This window comes from Carlito syrichta, unplaced genomic scaffold (assembly GCF_000164805.1).
Source record: "Carlito syrichta isolate Samal-C Ts95f unplaced genomic scaffold, Tarsius_syrichta-2.0.1 Scaffold308051, whole genome shotgun sequence".
NCBI classification, from domain to species: Eukaryota; Metazoa; Chordata; class Mammalia; order Primates; family Tarsiidae; genus Carlito; species Carlito syrichta.
The window spans coordinates 796,773-813,710 of record NW_007252147.1 but is presented as its reverse complement, the minus strand read 5'-3'; positions in this window follow the sequence as shown (position 1 = coordinate 813,710).

The window sequence follows — 16,938 nt, the reverse complement described above, 5'->3', positions numbered from 1 at the left end:
TTTAAAATACTAATTATTTTCCTCCTTTATTTGTTCATTTTCTGTCCTCCTCTAGAGTGTATGCTTGCCCAGTACAAGGGTTTTCACCTATTTTGTTCACTGCTATAGCCCTAACACCTAGGATAGCATCTGGTATACTGTAGACACTCAATACATATATGTGGAATAATTCATGGTAATGGTGGTGGTGGGTTGTATGTAGGATGAGTCTAGGGGGTGTTAAGAGTCTTTTCAAGTATTTTAAGCCAAATGCAGCTGGGCTAGCATATGGAGAGGGGTACACTGGTAAGGAGTCTTCTGAAAAAAGAGCTGCCCAAGATTTGAAACTATGCTAAGACTGGGAAGTGGAATGGAGTACACTGGACAGTCTGGAAATCTGGGTCAGATCTACTCATTGCAAAATATTTCAAAAATATAAATTCCGAAATTGTTGAAATTAACTGTTGACTAGATAATAAAATCATGCCACCTTTCTAGGTAAACACACTATGTAAATAGTTTAATGGGTAATGAAACACAGGAAACAATCATCACTGAACTCCAAAGGATAATTAGCACAGAGGTTAAGAGCATGGCCATGGGAGCCAGGCTGCATGGGCTCACACCTGACCCCCTCCCATACTCTCTGTGTCCCTTCAGGAGAGTCACCTGTGTTTTGGGGGCCTCCATTTTCACATATAAAATGGCAATGAAGGCTGGGCATGGTGGCTCATGCCTGTAATCCCAGCACTTTGGGAGGCCGAGGTGAAGGACTGCCTGAGCCTATGGGTTTGAGACCAGCCTGGGCAACTTGGCGATACCTCATCTATACAATAAATCAAAAATTTATTGCATGGTGGCACAGACCTGTAGTTCCAGCTACAGGAAGGCTGAGGCAGAAAGGTCGCCTGAGCCCAGCAGGTCGAGGTTGCAGTGGTTGTGTGCATGCCACTGGACTCCAGCCTGGGCAACAGTGAGACTCCAACTCAAGATAAAATAGCAAAAAGCAAAAAAGAAACTTCAGTCATCTTCAAAGTACTATTTTGTTCACTGCTGTAGCCCTAACACCTAGGATAGCATCCCTTTGATGTAATACACTAATTGAGATACTTTTTCCACTGCTCAAAACAGTTTTTGAATTGTCGATTTGGATGCTTTTTAGTGCTTCTGCTGTTTTTTGTTTCACCTCTTTTACAGTGGCTAAACGTTTCCCTTGGAGGGCTTTTTTCATCCAGGGAAACAAAAAAAGTCACTCAAGTAAGATTGGGTAAATAGGAAGGGTGGGCATGGGGATCATGCCGCTTTTGTTTAAAAATTGCTGAACACGAGCGTGGTATGGGCTGGCGTGCTCGTAAATCACCCATCATGAAATGGGCAAACATGTTGAGGAATCTCCAAAAGAAATTTACTGAAGCTGAACGCAATCTCTCCCAACCATGCTGGATACCTATGGGTTCCTAGAAGATTCACCTAATGGGGGAAGCCTGTGCTGCATACAAAAAGACTGCCCTCCAAAAGATAATTCCTGTTTTGTTTATTGGTTTGTTTGAGCCTCCTCTTGTATCACCTGGGGCTAGGTCATGTATTAGGACTCTGGCTTCCACTCTGAATGAGGTGAGGAGCTACCGGATGGTTTTGAGCTGAGAGATTACTTTATTGACTTGCTTCACTGTTTAAGAATCAGTGTGGCTGATGGGTTGAGGAAAAATCACATTGAGGAAAGGGAAGGGCTGAAGCAGGAAGTGCAATTAAGAACTGTTCACTAAGCCATGGGCATGATGATGGCAGGGAGATGAAAGTGAGATGGAAAAAGTGATTGGGTTTTGGTACCCTGTATAAGTAAAGCCAAGTGGATTTGTTGGTGACTTGGATGTAGGGTTTGAGAGAAAGGAATCAAGGTTGACATCAATGAGCTTTGCCCACTGAACTGAAAGCATGAGGTTGCTATTTATTGAAATGGGGCTACCATGGGAAGAGGCTCAAAAGGGCAGATCAGGAGGAGTTCAGGTGTGGGCATATAAAGTTAAGCTGGACTATAAACTCTGTGAGGATGGGGATTGTGCTTTCTTTCCCACTGCTGTAATTTCTGTAGCTGGTACAGTGAACATATTAAAAAAAAAAAAAGTTGAGTTAATGATTCCTTGGTCCCTGGCTCTCTTCTGCCATTCTTAGTCTATAAATTTCCAGTCTAAATGAAATGATTTTGCCTGACGGTCTATGGGCTTGTGGGATAACCTGTATGCATACTGTATTAGTTTTCCGTTGCTGCTGTAACAAGCCACCACAAATTTAGTGACTCAACACAAATGTACTATCTTATGGCTTTATGGTTTAGAAGTCAGATGCAGGTCAGACTGGGCTATAAAATCAAGGAGGCAACAGTGCTTCACTTTTTTCTAGAGTCTCTAGGGAGGAAACTGATCCCTTGTCTTTTCCAGTTTCTAGAGACTGCTAGCATCTCTTTGTGCCCCTGTCCACCATCTTCAAAGCCAGTAGGATAAGCTAAGTCCTTCTTATACAAAATTCTCTGACCTTTTCTTCTTCCTCTGTCTTTCACTTTTGAGGGCTCGTGTGACTACATTTGACCCATCTAGATAATCCAGGATAATCTCCCTGTTTTAAGGTTGGCTGATTAGCAAGTTGAATTTCACCTGTAACCTTAGTTCCTCTTTGCCATGTATGGTAATATATTCACAGGTTCCAGAGATCAGGAAATACTGCCTTAGAATTAAACTTGAATATAGGTGTCAGTTTAACACAATCTCCCCCCAAATAATCAAACTGAACAAGTGTCCTTTCCTTTCCAAATTCTGCTATCAAATGATCTGTGGGTAATTTGAGTTTCTAGCTTTCAAGGAAAAACAAAATTAATTTTTCAGCAGTAAGTTATTTGTTTTGAGTCAGAATCTCACTCTGTTGCCCAGGCTTGAGTGCAGTAGCACAGTCATGGCTATTGCAGCCTTGACCTGCTAGGCTCAGGCAATCCTGCCACCTCAGGTTTTCAAGTAGCTGGAACTACAGGTGTGCATCACCACACTCAGCTATTTTTTACTTACTGTAGAAATGAGGTCTTGTCAGGTTGCCCAGGCTGGTCTCTAATCCTTGGGCTCAGGAAATCCTCTTGCCTTGGCCTCCCAAAGTGCTGGGATTACAGGAGTGAGCCACTACCACTGGTCTTAGCAGTAAGTTAGATACTAAAATTGGAATATGCATTAAACATATGCTGCCTTACGAGAACAGATCATTTACAACTTTCCGAAATATTGACTGACTTCTGTGTCTAAATTATTGATTAGTGACCAATGGCAAAGTGACCCTGTGACCTGTGACCAGGGACCGGGTTGTTTTAAATACTTTTAGAGGCTCTCATTATTTTGAATTAAAAAGCATAGTATCTAAGTTGCTCGGCATCATGAATAGAAAAATTCATACATTTCAATGGGCAGTTAGAGAAAATCAACATGTAATTTTCTTTTTTAGTCCACAGATTCTCCTTCCTTTACCCTCGCCCTAGATCATGGACACTTAACTGGCCTTTCTGCCTCTGCCTTTACCAGAGCAATCACTCAACAGGGCAGCCTTCAGAACTGTCTTCCTAATATACATAGCTTATCAAGTCACTTCCCAGCATAAGGACTTCTGCGGCTCCCTAGTGACCCCAGCATCATTCTTTCCCAGTATTGTAGAAGTAGAGCTTGTTTGAAATGCAGATTTCCTGAACTCCCTCTCTGATTGTGCAGGTCTGAGGTGAACCTGGGATTCTGCATTTTTAAAAGCACTGCGAGGCAGTTTTGTACTGATGGTCTGAAGATCAGACTTTGTAAAACAGGATAGAGTCCTTACTTGTAAGTCTGCCTCCCCACATCCATCTTCCCAGTTCTGTGCCAGACTCATCGGGTTACTGTCCATTCCCAAAACAGTTCCGGGCTTTCCACTTCCCTCTCTGGAGAATTCTCTTCCTTCCTACCCCTTCTGCTTCTCCTGTTCCACCCCATGCGTGCATCTCTGCTTGCTTACATCTGGCTCAGCATTCAATGCTTAACTCCATTATGACTTTCTCTCTGAAGCCTCCCTGGCTTTCTGGCTCAGCTGAAACAATCTTGCTCTTCCTGACACTTTTCATTGTGTGTAACTAGTTATACCAGGTCTCTGCAAAGGCAGAGGGCCTCGAATTCAGAGCTACCCGAAAGATTGCTGTGAATTCATTGAGCATTCGGCATACACTGGGAAGAAGGAGGAAGTATTGAGCAGCAATTAGATGCTAGGTAAACTAGGACTTCCTCACTCTTTACTCCGGTTTTCTTAACAGTCCTGAAGTCAACTCTCTAACGCCTCAGTCCACATTAATCTTTTCTTCTTTGACTCCTTATACCGATGAATCATCAGAATCATGCCATTTTGGCATTTATTCGTTCATTCAGTCACCCATTCATGGTTTATTGAGTTCCTACTATGTGCCAGGAAATGTGATAGTCACTAGGGATGTATAACCTGTGTACAAGACAGTACTGGCCTGCAAAGTTCTTAGAGTGTCCTTAACTACTCTCCCGTTGCTATTTTTGTTTCTCTGGATAGGCTGGAAGCTCTTTGAAAGCAAGGAAAGTCTTATATTTGTTGTACTCAACTACCACTGGCACAGCGAATGTTCCAATTTGAAAGTGAGAAATCTTTGTTTTCCACGCTTCCCTTCCCATTTAGAGCTTCCCTTACCTGATCTGCTAAGCTGAAAGAAAAGAAGCCTTTTTGCAGTGCCCTGGAGAAAAGCTCCTTCGAAAGCTGGAGATGGGAGTCTGACTTTCCCTTCTCAGAAAAACAAATCCCAAGAGCTCCAACCGCAGCGTCTCGGTCGGCTGTTGCTAGGACGCATCCGTTGCTAAGAGAAGAGAGGCGACGCCCCTATTGGGATTGATAAACACTACCACCAATAGGGTGTCCGCTCTCTGAGAGCCTCTTTCAAAAAAGACTTTTGATTGGTTGTCATGACGTGACGTCACCAAACGCCCACAGGATGAGATCGGCCTTTTTTTTTTTTTTTTTTTTAACTAGCAAGGAGAGTTTTGCAGCTTGAATGATTGGATGACAGTGACCCCGCCTGACCCCAAGTCTGACGGGCGCGGTCCAAGCTTTACACTCACTGCATCCTCTCCCGAAGGAGAATCCGCCTGGGTGTGAACTCTGGGAGCCAGAAGGGAAGGATGTTATGAAGACGGCCCGCTCAGAATCCTTGGGGGCCGCTTCTACCCCTTGCAGCGAGAGCGCGCCCTTCTGGGAATCTGCCCCTAGATTCCGATGTGGAGAGGAAGTTGGGCTCCAGTGGGTGTCGTGGGCGTCCCAGAGCTTCTGATGTGTTATATTTTCCTCTTGCCAGAATAACTGGCCCAGAGTTTGACTCACACTAGAAGGACGAGTCCCCAGGAAAGAAACTTGAATCCCTGATTAGCTCTAAGGTTCATTTTATCTGTAATTATAGGTCCTAGGGGACCCATCTCTTTGAACAATGTCCTCCTCTTTCCCTTCAAAAAATAATTATAACTGCCTAATTTGTAAACTGGCAGAATTTATTAAAGTAATGCAATTGACTGCCGTAATTGGTCTAATTTAATTTTACACTCAAGTTAAATGTTTAATTGAGAAGAGGCTGATAGATTTATGTCATGTGAGACTTAATGATCTTAAATGAGGACAAGATTTCACATGATATGTAGAAAGACCATGTAGAGTCTTTCAACTTTTTGAAGAATTTGTGTGTGTGTGTATGTGTGATTTAAAAAAATATTTTTTTTATAGAGATGAGGTCTCGCTATGCTGTTCAGGCTAGTCTTGAACTCCTGGACTCAAGCAATTCTCCTGCCTTGGCTTCCCAAAGTGCTGGGATTACAGGCATGAGCCACTGTGCCCGGCCAAATTTCCAAAGAATTTGCGTCTACAAAGTCCAAATAAATTGTGTTATAGGCATCACGGAGGAAAATATAAAAGAAAACTAGGAAGAGGTCGCATCTAAACATGGTGACAACCTTTCTCCAGGTTTGTCCACTCCCTGACACTGAAAGATTCGTTTTCCCCTGGGCTCTGTCCTAATCCTCCTTTCTCATTCTTTGCACTCTCTTGGTGACATCATATATTCCCTGTAGCTTTAGCCATCACCTCTAAACACATCAGCGACTTCCATTTCTATATTCTCAGCCTAAGACATCGCTTAAATCTCAGGCCTGAATTTCCTCTATCTGTTGGACACTTCCAACTACTTGTCTAATTCAGTTCATAGTTTTTAACAATTGCTGAATATTGAATGAAGGAGTGAATGGATGAGAATGACTGTACCACAGGCCCCACAATTTAGCAGAGTCAAAGTTAACCAATTCTCTTTCAGGAGCTTTTTTTCTTCTTTATCTCTCTCTCTCTCTCTCTCTCTCTCTCTCTCTCTCTCTCGGAATCTCACTCTGTCACCCAGACTGGAGTGCAGTGGCCGCTCCCAGCCACCGCAGCCTCAACCTGCTGGGCTTCAGCAATCCTTCCGCCTCAGCCTTCCGAGTAGCTGGAACTACAGGCGTGCGCTACCATGCCCGGCTAATTTTTGATTTTTATTGTAGAGATGAGGTCTCACCAAGTTGCCCAGGCGGGTCTCGAACCCACGGGCTCAGGCAATCCACTCAGCCTCCCAAAGGTGCGGGATTATAGGCTGAGCCACCGAGCCCGGCTCATTTTCTTTCTTAAATATCTCTCAGTCCATCTCCTTTTAGCCTCTGCTTCATTTCAGGTATACCTGTCACTCATCTAGATGGTAGCGATAGTTTTTTGAACTGTCCTATTTCCTTCCCTCTATTTTATTTGCCAACATTTCACGGAATGTTTTAAATAAGAGATTCAATCCTGACATTACCCTGCTTAAATATTCCCTGTCTGATATATGAAACGCTGTATAAACAAGGTCCTGAAAGGTATCAGAAATATTATTGTTCTGGTCTTATTTTCTGCCTCTCTCCCCAACCCAACCCATGTTTTATTCCATTGCTTCTCAACTGAAGACCCCTAAGAGCTGCGGAGGTTGAGACCACAGGGTCCATAGTAGGCAGATGGTGAGAAGTGTTAGAGCTTGAAATAGACTTCTACAACTGAGATATATTTGTTTCATATAAGAAATTCATGAAGTTTTCACATTTCACTCTATAATACACTCATGTTTGTTTTAAATGTTTTAATGTCAAAAGTCACTACAAACTAAAATTGATATAAAATTGAACACACACAAAGTATCAGGCAACTGCAACAGCCGGTGTTTCCTATAGCCCTGACACACTGCTATGGCCCAGGAGTCTTTGTGCCTTGGGTTGAGAGCTAGGGCTCTGATGACACATGACTCTTGACTGTTCGCCTGTGCCAGGGCCCTACCCAGCTGTGTGTCCTCTCATTCCACTGCACCTTCCTCTTTCCCTGCCTCAGTCTGTAATGCTCTTCTTTGTCCTCATTACTTGCTCAACTCCTAATTAATTTTTAGAGCCCAACTCAGATGAAACCTCTATAAAGCCAGTAGGCTCAGTCACTCTTTCCTCTGCTTTTCCATTAGACCAAGTATTACATTGTGTTGTAACAGCTCATTTACATGAATGTTTTCTTCTCTGGACTTTAGGGCAGGGATGGTGTCTCATTCCTTTATATCTCCATCGTCTAACATAGTGTCGAACATAGGTATTTAACAAAATATATGTTGAGTTAATTGGTTGACTATTCTTGAAAGCAGATCTAAAAGCTCTCTAACAAAAGCTTCTTTGTATTGTTCCAGAGAAATTTTTTTCTTAAGAAAATTCATAATCCTTTGCAGCTGGATTTAAGGAAGTAAAGATTGTAACCTTGTGATCTGAGTGAAGCACCAAGCCTTTCTGTCATCTTTTTTTAGAGACACCCCAAGGGGATGCCCATTTGATGGAATGAGTCATAAGTCACAATACCAACCAATGAAGTTGGAAATTAACCGGAACATGCTTAGTAATTTCTTCGTGTTCCCAATTCATGTTTGACTATCTGTTCTTCCAGGGGATGCTGAAAACATCTCCCTAAAACATGAAGATATTTAGCAATTAATTTTATTAATTGAGTGGAAATGTCATGAGTCAATAAGTCACAGCTGAAAATACTTCTCTGATTCTTTAAAAACATCTTTATAAGTTTCAGATTGGGTTTACAAAAGGATCATCTAACAAATTAGATATGAGATGGATTTTTATTACCTGTTATTTTGGTGAGTGACTCTCTCACCTCTTTTAAAATTATATACTTTTTAAAAAAAGAATTAGCTCAGAAACTAGAGGTGGAGGACCCTATTTAATGCCTGGGAGAAAGAAGTGTCCTTATTTGACCCCTAAAATGCTGGGATGACCACATGCTTTCTAAGTGCCTGGGAAAACTACCACAATCTATTGCATGAGGAACTGAGAGCGTCCCAGAAGAGTACTCAACTTCAGAAATGAGAGAAACAGATAGAAAAGCTTAACCCTAGAACAGAACCTAAGCTGTTGGAAGAAAGGCCACATTGTGGCAATTCCAGGAAAGATGGACTAAAACATCAATGAGAAATTAGGATCTGTATACTTGAAGAGAAAGACATTGTTATTATTATTATTATTTTAAATATGGAGATAGGGTCCTGATATGCTACCCAGGCTGGTCTCAAACTCCTGGGCTCAAGCAATCCTCCCGCCTTAGCCTCCCAAAGTGCTGAGATTATAGGCATGAGCCACCACTCCCAGCTGAGAAGGGCATTTTTACTACTTCTGCACAGAATGGCTTGAGTCTACTGGGATCTAAGGAGGACACGGGCCCCACCCGGGTCCAGAATTGCTGGCTCTTTCCACAAGGGAAGGCAGGGCCCTACAACTCATCTACAGGCTGCAGAAGTGTCCAGAAAGGCCAACAAAAGAGCTGAGAAGGAAAAAGTGGGGCCACGTGGACTTACGTAGCAAGTAGATCTGTGAGTATGAGTAAGACCATGCTCCCCATAACCCAAAACAGTTGGTGGTGGGAGAGTCACTGTACAGTGGTGACAGTCCTAATGCCATCAAGCCACAAGAGCCTGTGAATACCAGTTCTACGTGTTGCTGATTGTTACCATTAGGGTGCACAATGTATCAAAATTAAGTCACTCAAATAACACTGTATTTAAAGTAAAAGATAAAGGCTAGGTGCGGTGGCTCATGCCTGTAATCCCAGCACTTTGGGAGGCCGAGGCAGGAGACCATTTAAGGCCAGGCGTTCAAGACCAGCCTGGACAATATAATGAGAACCTGTCTCCACAAAAAATTAAAAAATTAGCCAGGCAGGGTGGCACACGCCTGTAGTCCCAGTCACTTGAGAGGCCGAGGAGGGAAGATTGTTTGAGCCCAGGGGTTGAAGGCTGTGGTGAACCATGATCTGTGCCACTGCACTCCAGCCTGGGCAACAGACTGGGACTCCAACTCAGTAAATAAACCAAAATATAAAGTTATAAAATTATGTCAAAGACTGCATTCGTCACTTTCTGGATAAGTTGCATTAGACAAGCTATGAAACTCTCTAAATCCCACCTGTAAAATTTGGGATGAAATGCTTTCCTCAGAGTCAAAACAGAAGAGGGTGAGGACAGCCATGCTGGGCAACCAAGGGGAAAGCAGTCGATGCTGCCTGAAAGGGCATTCTTCAAAAGATATTACACTTGCCTGGATTCCATTGCAAACAGGTTGTCAGTTTGAGTTTCCACAGGGGACTGTGTACATACTAGGAGAGTGATACATTTATTTTTCTCTCAACCAAGTAGCTTCAGCTTTGAAATAAAATCTATGTTGAAAAGTTTTGGCATGTGAGGGTATAAATCATGAGAATCAACCAAAAGGCAATACTCCTATTCCTGAGTTCAGCGAGTCTTAATATTCAAGTTTTGAGTCCAGGCAACATAGCAAGAAGGCATCTCTCTCTCTTTCTCTCTCTCTCTCTCTCTCACACACACACACACACAAACACAAACACACACACTACAGGCATAGTGACACCTACCTTTAGTCCTGGTTGCTGAGGCTGAGGAGGGAGAATTACTTGAGCCCAGTAATTCAAAGTTACAGTGAACTACAGTCTCACCACTGCACTCCAGCCAGAATGATAGAGTGAGACTCTAAATTAATACACAAACAAATAAATAAATGTGAACCATTCAGCACACTCCCCCAAAGTTGTCTTGTTTGGAAAATTGTGTTTACTCAATTATTCTAAATGTAAAGAAAGACTGTATGTGTTTGTTAACAGAAATTGGTTTCCCCTACTTCTATTAGATAAGTGGTGAACACATTTTTTAAAATTATTCAAAGGGATGCCAGATTACTAGCATGGCCAGATTGCCCACAGATCTTTTTTTCTTTTTTGAGTTGGAGTCTCACTCTGTCACCCAGGCTGGAGGGCAGTGGCATGCTCATGGCCACTGCAGCTTTGACCTGCTGGTCTTAGGTGATCCTTTCACCTCAGCTTTCTAAGTAGCTGGAACTACAGACACACACCACCATGTCTGGCTAGTTTTTGTGATTTATTGTAGAGACAAGATCTCACCAAGTTGCCTAGGCTGGTCTCGAACCCGCAGACTCAGGCAATCCTCTTGCCTTGGGCTCCCAAAGTGCTGGAATTACAGGCTGAGCCATTGAGCCCTGCCGACCACAGATCTTAATCGGCTTCTTCCCCATAGCACTGCCATGAAAAGCTAGTATGGTGCTTCAGAAGTGGTATATAACCAATGAATAGCTATTGAACCAGAATTCATCTTCAATTCTCTTCAAAATGAAATGTATAGACATTGCTCCTGCCGTTTGGTGACCATTCAATGTAGATTTGAATGTCCTGCTGTCTTCCTGACATGTCTGCTTGGATGTCTAATACGTAGGTTTTCAAAGTGTGACTCAGATCTGTACCAACCAGGAAAAATGTGTTACTAGTCCACTAGTTCATGAAATATTTGTTACTCATCTGCAACAAAAGAGGTGCAGAAGTTGAAAGGGTTTAAAACCTTTTTAGCAATTGGACGGAGTAACTTTATGTTATATATAACAAAATGGAGGTTTGTATATCAGCTCTTTATTCAATTTTTCTAGCAATTTGTTTGCCTGTATTTTACAAAAGTATTAGTCTGTAAGAGAAATGAAAACAAAACAAAACCAACAAGCCCTGTGGCAGACAATCTGAGAAGCACTCTTTAGACATCTGGAATCCACGTTCAAAACAGCCTTTCAAGTAGCTGGAACTACAGGCATGCAGCTACCACGCCCGGCTAATTTTTTTGATTTATTTGGAGAGAGGAGGTCTCGCCAATTTGCCTAGGCAGGTCTCGAATCCGCGGGCTCAGGCAATCCACTCACCTCGGCCTCCCAAAGCACGGGATTATAGGCTGAGCCACTGAGCCCGGCCTAATTTGTATTTTAGACTTGCAGGGTATACATGAGGATTTACTACATAAGTAAATTGCGTGCAGGTGGGGTTTGGGCTTCCAGCGAACCCCCTCTCCCCTTGATGGTGGACCTGGTACCTAGGGTGTGGTTGTGTGCCACTTATCCCTCCTCCCTCCTTCCCTCACTCTTTTAGCAGTGTTCAGCTTCTGTTGATCCCACCCTTGTGTCCATGTGTTCAGTGATCAGCACCTACTTCTGAGTGATACCATGCGGTATTCAGTTTTTTGTTTCTGGGATAGTTCACTTAGAGTGATGGTCTCCATCTGCATCCATGTCACTGCAAAGCACATGATTTTCTTCTTCAGGGCTGCATAATATTCCATTGTGTATATGCACCATATCTTTTTTGATCCAGTCCTCTTTCAGTGGGCATCTAGGTTGGTTCCGTGTTTTTGCTTTTGTAAATAGTACTGCAGTATTTTAAACAGGTGTGCAGGTGTCTTTTTAGTAGAGCGATTTATGTTTCTCTGGGTTCCCGAAGTGGGATTGTGGATTGGATGGAAGCTCAATTTGTATTTCTTTGAGAAATCGCCACACTGCTTACCACAAAGGTTGAACTTGCTTACATTTCCACCCACAGTGCAGAAGTGTTTCCTTTCCTCTCAGCCTCACCAGCACTTGTTGAAGAGGGATGCACTTTTACAACATAAGTCGAATTAGGTCAGTCTTCTCTGCAAGACCTTCCGATAGCTCCCATGTGACTTCTCTTGTAAGCCACAGACTGCATAATGGTCTACAAGGTCCAGCATAGCCTGGTTCCTGTTGCTAGTTTCATTTTCTGCCACTGCTCCCTGCACTCACACCACTGTGGACACACTGGTGTTCTTGGGGTTACTCATACATACCAGGCAGGCAGCTACTGTTTTGCATTGTCTGTTCCCACTTAAGCAAACAAGATATCCTCCAAGTTTTTGCTAAATGTTAGCTTTTCAGTGAGGCCTATCCTCGGCCCTCCATTTTTTTTTTTTTTTGAGTTTGAGTTTGAGTCTCACTCTGTCACCCAGGCCGGAGTGCAATGGCACACTCCCTGCTACCGCAGCCTCTACCTGGTGGGCTCAGGTGATTCTTCTGCCTTAGACTTACAAGTAGCTGGAACTACAGGTATGCACCACCACGCTGGGCAAATTTTTTGGTTTATGTTAGAGACAAGTTCTTGCCAAGTTGCCCAGGCTGGTCTCAAACCCCTGAGCTCAAGCAATCCTTTCACCTCTGCTTCCCAAAGTGCTTCCAGGCATGGGCCACCGCGCCCAGCTTCTGCCCTCCTTGAAATGGCAGCTTCTCAGTCAGCACTCCTCATTCTCCTTCTTTTGTTTAAAAAAAAATTTTTTTTTAAGTCGGATTCTCACTCTGTCTTCCAGGCTAGAGTGGGACCACGGTTTACTGCAGCCTTGGCCTCCTGGGATCACCTCTACCTCAGTCTCTCAAGTAGCTGAGACTAAAGACACATATCACCATGCCTGGCTAATTTTTTTATTTTAATTTTTGTAGAGACAAGGCTTTGCTATGTTTCCTGGGCTGGTCTCAAACTCATGGGCTCAAACAATCCTCCCACCTCAGCCTCCCAAAGTGCTAGGGTTACGGGTGTGAACCACTGCACTCAGCCTCTCTGCTTTATTTTGCTCATAGTATTTATCACCTTCTAACACACTGCATAATGACTGTCTTTGCTCATTAAAATGTAAACTCTACTGTGAGAAGCATAGCAGACCAAACAAACATCGATGGAGAGACAGTTAGGAAAATTTTAACTGAAAATCTCGGCACAAGAAAGGTGTGTACAAAAAATGGTCCCAAAGGAACTCTTACATCAAGACAACACACCAGCTCACACAGCACTGTCTGTGAGGGAGGTTTTAGCCAGTCAACAAATAACCGTATTGGAACACCCTCCCTAGTCACCTGATCTGGCCCCCAGTGACTTTTTTCTTCACCCAAAGATAAAGGAAATATCGAAAGGAAGATATTTTGATGACATTCAGGACATCAAGGGTGATACAATAACAGCTCTGATGGCTGTTTTAGAAAAAGAGTTCCAGAATTGCTTTGACAGATGGACTAGGTGCTGGCATCAGTGCACAACCTCTCAGAGGAGAACTTCAAAAGTGACTATAGTTATACTCAGCAGTAAGGTATATAACACTTTTTCTAGGATGAGTTCACGAACTTAATTGTCAGAACTTGGATGTAATTGTGAAACAGATAGGATTTTTGAGATAAGATAAAGATGTGAAAAAAGCTCTCTTTCTTCCAGCAGATACTAAGAATGTTATAGAGATCTACTGGTTACTGTAGAAGTGTCTCCAAATTCTCAATTGTTAATCTTCGAGACTCAGGAGGTTGGACACAGTGACTCACACCTGTAATCCCAGCACTTTGGAAGGCCAAGGTGGGAAGATTGCTTTAGACAAGAAGTTGGAGACTGGCCTGGGCAACACAGCAAAACCTTGTCTCTACAAAAATAAAAAAAAAATAGCCAGGCGTGGTGGTCCATGCTTGAAATCCCAACTACTTGGGATGCTGAGGCAGAAAGATCACCAGAGCACAGGCAGTTGAGCCTGCGGTGAGCCGTGATCATGCCACTGCACTCCAGTCTGGGTGATGGGGTAAGACCCTAGCTCAAATTTTAAAAAAGAAAAAAAAAAAAAAGAGAGAGATTCAGGAACAAAAATGTGGAATTTCTGAAATCATGCCATTTTCTATTTTTTCATAACACTTTACATATTTTAATATAATGAATAACTATAATAATAATGAATCATTTTTCTGTGCTAGGAATATATTATAAGTTCCATAAGTCTGCTTAGTTTTTTAAAAAAGATGATAAAAGCATGATTTATTATTATTATGAACCAATATGTTGAACAAGATTATATATTTCAATCATATGTAATCATGATCACTATCTATTATAGGTATTTTATAATAAAAACCACTAAAAGAAAGCATCAATGCAAAATAAATTCTAAGTAAAAATCATTTTAAAAATAAAGTATTTAATACTTGAAAAGTTATTCTTCAAAACAATTTAAAACACAAAGCAATGGCCTTATCTGATAGATTTCATTTTTATTTTGTGACAAATATTCCAGATGAGGGAAAATTTCCTTTATTTTGCACTTGATGTTGGTTCAGTTGTTAAAAGTGCTTCCAAAATCATTATCAGATTGGACATTGGGGCATATATTGCATCATATAAGCTCATTTACTTTTTTAACAATGAAAATATTTTGTTTTACAAAGAACTATACCCTTAAAAAATATTCAGACACTGGAAAATGCAGCAAACTTAAGTGGGTAATAGCCAGATACAGTCATACATTCCTTAATGATGGGAATACAGTCTGAGAAATACGTTGTTAGGTAATTTCATTGTTGTGCAAACATCAGAGTGTACTCTCACAAACCTAGATGGTCTCACCCAGCTGTCCCCAACCTTTTGGGACCAGTTTTGTGGAAGACAATTTTTCCACAGACAGCAGCAGAAGGGGAATAGTCAGGCATTAGATTCCCAAAAGGAACGTGTAACTAGATCCCTTGCATACACAGTTCACATTAGGCTTCACACGCCTATGAGAGTCTAATGCCGCCACTGATCTGACGGAATTTGGAGCTCTGCTCATCCACTGCTCACCTCCAGCTGTGTGGCTCAGTTCCTAACAGTTCACAAACTGGGATCCGGGTTGCTACCTGGGGGTTGGGGATCCCTGGTCTAGCCTACTACACATGTGGGCTATATGATATATAACCTATTGCTCCTAGGCTACAAACTTATACAGCATGTTACTCTATTGAATACTGTAGGCAACTGTAACACAGTGGTATCTGTGCATGAACATATCTAGACATAGAAAAGGTCTAGTCAATGCTAGGAAGTACAAACGCGTGCTGCTACACCCAGCTAATTTTTTTTTTTCCATTGTAGAGACGAGGTCTCTCCAGGTTGCCCAGGCTGGTCTCAAACCTGCGGGCTCAGGCAATCCACTGTCCTTGGGCTTCCAAAGTGTTGGGCTGATAGACTGAGCCACGGAGGCCGGCCAGCTTGCCAATTTCCACAAAACAGTTTGCTGGAATTGTCATTGAAATGGGGTGGCAGCTATAAATGACTTGGTGAAAACTGACATCTCACCAATACAGAATCTTGCAATACAAACACTGTTGATCCTTTCATTAATTTAGATCTTCCAATAAAAAAAGGAATCAGCATTTACAAGCACACCACCTATGTCTGACACAGTAATGGGTGCTTTACAGGCATCATATTAATTCTCACCATTTCTTTTATTAGGCAGGTTATTCATAAAAGGAAATGGGTGGTAGAACAGGTAAGTAACTCCTCAGAGGCCAGTATGTGGCACAGAAGGGAATTTGGTCTTTTATCGTCTGACTCCAAAATCTGACCTTTTCTATTCTCTGGTCTACATAACTCAGCTATAACAAGTGTTTAGTGAGGGCTATCACTTATGACTGTGAAACTCTCCAAAGTTCAGATTGTTCCTGAACAATCAAGCATTTCAAACCCTTACCATCATGATAACTACAGTAAGGAGATCGTGTTAAGTTGTGTGGAGGCACATGGACTTTAACGATTAAATTACACTTTCCAAATTGCCCTGGAGAATTGAGGGAACCAATTATATCCTTTGGGTAGCTATCTCCTTCACAGCACTTGGGATCCAAGGTAATGGACAGCAAACAATTCTTGGACTCTATTGCAAAAAAAATTTTGTTTTCATTTATAAATGATCCATGCAAAGTGGTTTAGGGTTTGAGAAAAGATTTTGTGAAAGATCTGATAGCTGTTGATATCATTCAGGAATACTTTGTCAGGGAAAGTCAGTGACCTTTACAAACTGACCCATGGCCAAAAAATTTTAAAAAAATTTTAAAAAGCCAAAGTGATTGTAATTTAAATGAACCAGAGTTCCTGATCCATTCCCGATAGGGAGAAAACTATGTTTAATATTCACAAAGAATTTATGCAGAAAAAGGTTACGGTTCGGTCTACCTCGGGTATTTCTATTCAGATTTCTTTTAAGAGCTTTCCAGGGTTTCTGTTTCAGCATCCAGTCTGGAGCAGTGCGTGGACTGTCACCTCCCAGCCCTTGTCTGAAACTAGAAGACCCAGGGAGGGTGCCATGTTCAGGCTTAAAGCCTGTCGACGACACCTGTCGATTTCACCCTGCGTGCCAAGATCGCGGGGAACCGAGCCCCCGCCCGGAGCGAGGCGCGGCAAGACCCTCCGGCCCTGCAACTCCAGGGAGGAGTCGCCAGGAGGGGGCGGCCCCCAGCGGGTCTGAAGCCGGAGCCCAGCACGAGCGTCCGCGCCCGAACCCGGGGAGCAAACCCGATCAGGTTGCTTACAGCGACCTGGAGGGGCGTGATGGGGCGGGGGAGACCGAGGTCGGGGACAGCTCCGGCTTTCCGCAGACTGCCTCCTCCGGCCCACCTGTCCTCCGGAGCGGGGGCCCCAGGAAGGGCGTGGCGGGGAGCCCGAGCGGCGGGA